Here is a 4,080-nt window from a genome sequence, read left to right on the forward strand (position 1 = left end):
TTAAAACTTTGAGTTCCCTCCTCTTAGTGCTTAGAGTTAGTCCTAAGAGAGGTGTGTGAGGGACTACTTATAAAAGAGTTGCTTGTAAGGGTTGTCTCCTAAACCCGTGAAAAGGAGAAAGGGGTGTAAAAGGGTAGTTGATCTTCACCCATTGAAGAAAGATCGTTAGTGGATGCCGGTGGTCTCAACGGAAGAGGAATCGGGAGTGGATGTAGGTCATGACGACCGAACCACTATAAAAATCTGGTTTGCATTTCTATTTTTCTCTTTCCTTTCATTGTAAACTACTTTACTTTTACTATGCTTCTATATGCTTTCAAGTTAAACTCTTTTCTGATACATTTTCATCGAACGATATTTTCTAATCGATGTGATTTCATCTCTACACTAATTCACCACCCCCCCCCCCCTAATGTCAACTCGATCCTAATAAGGTTGTCTCCTAAACCTGTGAAAATGAGAAGAAGGGTGTAAAAGGGTAGTTGATCTTCGCTCATTGAAGAAAAATTGATAGTGGAAGCCAATGGCCTCGAGTAAAGAGGAATTGAGAGTGGATATAAGTTACGACGACCAAACCACTATAAAAATATAGTTTACATTTCTATTTTGCTCTTTACTTTAATTGCAAACTGAATTATTACTTTCACTACCTTACGAATATACTTTCAAGTTAACATCTTTTCGAAACAGTTTTTCATCGTATGAAGATTTTTGACTCGACATGATTTTTATCTACTGCACTAATTCACACTCCCCCCTAGTGCCAACTCACAATCCTAACAGTAGATGCTCATTGGAGAATGAGTTTACTGATTGATTTGTTAATAGAATGCTACATGGTTAATAATAGCTCATTGTCAAACAACGATTCCATCGTCTAGTGATATATCTGGTCCTTAGACTTAAGATATCAAAGATGTCCTGTATGAGTACTTATGAGTACTTATAGGTCCTTAGACTTAAGATATCAACGATTCCATCTTTAATACCAAACTTATAGGTCTGGAAGTTCAAGATCTAGTACATCTAGTCGTCGAGAGTGGCAGCCAACCTTACGAGGGTGTCAATAGAGGATCATCCCCTCTCAGTGTCATAAGAGGAATATTTTAGATATTCTTGCTTAGGAAAATCACTAGCTAGGTTATTCATATTGAGAGAGAAAGAATTCTCTAGGAGAATCCATTTATAGCGAGACTCGAGTATAAACTATATGGGCCTGACAGCACTAAGCCCGAAATACGATATCTAGGATATTAGATTGATGAGAGACTATAGATATATGGTAATTGAAGATAGATAAGTCCAATGGATTGGATTCTCCTATATCATCTGGAGACTGCAACGTAGTGGCCTAGTATGTTCGTATTTGATAAGTTGAGTGAATTATTAGGGAGATAATAATTCACTGATCCAGAAGGAGTTTTGATAGGTATGACTCATAGCCAACTCAATATTAGGCCTAGAGACTTACATACATATGGTAGGTGTTACGATGAGCAAAGGTTCGGATATGAGATATCCATCGGAGCCCCTATCTTATTAGATATCCAGTAAGCCTCTAAATTTTGGATTCTACGGATAAGATCCAATAAAAGCCAGTGAGAGATTATTAGGTAGAGATCTATTAATTTAAGATGCTTAGGTAGTTAGATAGAGATCTAGTACCCAATAGGATAGGATCCATCAGGGTAAGTTTATAGGAACCTCTACAAATAAGAGGGAATCAAAGGGACATAGGCTAGACTCTTTCTAGCTACCACCTCCTATATTGCTCTCTCCCTCTCCTCCTCAGCCAGTAGCCCTTGTTTAGGGCATGTGGACAGCAAGAAGGGCCGACCCCTTCTTGATCGAGTGGTGCGTGTGGAAAAGGAGATTGTTCAACGATTTAAAGAGAGTCTTTGCAGCTTTTGTTAGGATCGAGAGCACTAAGAGGGGGGGGGGGTGAATTAGTGCAGCGAAAATTTAACAGCGATTAAAACCGAAAGCTGCGTTCGTTCGATAGAAACTATTATGATGCAAAAGCTGATTCACAGTTTGTATCTAAGTGCAGTTTGCATCTAAGCGCAGATTGCGTCTAAGCGCAGTTTGCGTCTAAACACAGTTTGCGTCTAAGCGCAGTTTTGCGTCTAAGTGCAGTTTGCGTCTAAACACAGTTTGCGTCTAAGCGCAGTTTTGCGTCTAAGCGCAGTTTGCGTCTAAACGTAGATTTATGTCTAAGCTCAGATTGCGTTTAAGCGCAGTTTGCGTCTGAGCGCAGTTTACGTCTAAGATCAGATTGCGTCTGAGCGCAGTGCAGTTTGCGTCTAAACGCAGTTTTACGTCTAAACACAGTTTTACGTCTAAACGTAGTTTTACGTCTAAACGCAGTTTACGTCTAAACGCAGTTTTACGTCTAAACGTAGTTTTACGTCTAAACGCAGTTTACGTCTAAATGCAGTTTTACGTCTAAACGTAGTTTTACGTTCAAAAGTAGTTTACGTCTAAAACACAGTTTTACGTCTAAGCAGAATCAAGACGTAAACGTAAACTGCAAAGAAACTTGTTCGCAGAAATCAGTTTGCAGTTATAAACAGAATCAAGACGTAAACGTAAACTGCAAAGAAACTCGTTCGCAGAAATCAGTTTGCAGTTATAAACAGAATCACTACGTAAACGTAAACTGCACAGAACCTTGTTCGTAAAAGCGCAGAAGATAGTTTGCAGTTGTAAATGAAATCAAGACGTAAACGTAAACTGCACAGAACCTTGTTCGTAAAAGCGCAGAAGACAGTTTGCAGTTGTAAATGAAATCAAGACGTAAACGTAAACTACACAGAATTCATTCGTAAAAGCGCAGAGAGCAGAGGCTAAGTAGGAGGTTTGCAGTAATGATAAAGTGCTCAAAATAAATGCAAACCAGAGATTTAGAGTGGTTCGGTCAGTCTTGACCTACTCCACTTTTGGCTTCCTCCACCGATGAGGTCACCGACGTCAACTAGAAGCCTTCCTTCAATAGGCGAAGGCCAACTACCCTCTTACAGATTCACTCCTTTTGATGGGCTTAGGAGACAACCCTTACAAATGTTTTCTCTCCTCACTTTACAACTCAAACTTGAAGAACAGAAGGAGGAGGAAAACTAGCAGTTTTGAGCTCTAAGAACCACTGAAAAGATCAAGATTTCGGCTTAAGTTCTTACTCTTTCAGTGCTGAATGGGTGGGGTATTTATAGGCCCCAACCCAATTCAAATTTGGAGCTCAAAACGATCAAATCCCGGAATTCCGGGATCAGGCGGTTGCACCTCCTGACTGGAGAGGTTGCATCGCCTGGCAGAGCTCGAAGACTGAGCCCAGGCGGTGCCACCTCTTGACAGAGGCAGTTGCACCTCTCTGCCAGAGCTCGAAGACTGAGCTCAGGCGGTGCCACCTCCTGGCTGGGGCGGTTGCACCTCCCGGTCTCGCTGGGAGACATAGCCTGGGCGGTGCTACCTCTTGGCTGGGGCGGTGCCACCTCTTTCACTATTTCAGCTCACTTGGTTTGGCTCCAAACTTGGCCCAAACCAGTCCGAACTTGGGCCTAATTGACCCCTACTTGGGTTATAGGATTAACACCTAATCCTAACCCTAATTAATGTGCTAACTATGATTTTAAAGACATTTTCTAAGCTATTACAAAGTCCGCAAGTCAAGACTTCTTCTGGCGAGCTTCCGGCAAACTTCCGGCGGTCTTCCGATGAACTCTCGGAAACCATTCTGCGGACTCCCGGCAAGCTCCTAGACTTCATGATTTGTTCTTAGCGAGTTCCAACGAGCTTCTTCGGCAAGCTCCGATCTTTCTCGGCGAACTCCCAACGAACCTTCGGACTTCCGTCGAACTCTCGAACTCGCAACAAATCCATCGCGCTTGACTCCGACACTTTGTTTCGCTTTATGTCTTCATCATTATCATAGTTAATCCTGCACAATTAAAACAAAACTTCGATTGAGACAATTAATCCTAAGCAATTAACCAAGTTGTCCGGCATGTCATTGGTCCCTCGACGCTTCGTCTGATTCTTCGGCACATCGTCCTCTCCTACGGCCTATTGCCCAATCGGCCAGTT

This window comes from Musa acuminata, chromosome BXJ1-2, assembly GCF_036884655.1.
Source record: "Musa acuminata AAA Group cultivar baxijiao chromosome BXJ1-2, Cavendish_Baxijiao_AAA, whole genome shotgun sequence".
Taxonomy (NCBI): domain Eukaryota; kingdom Viridiplantae; phylum Streptophyta; class Magnoliopsida; order Zingiberales; family Musaceae; genus Musa; species Musa acuminata.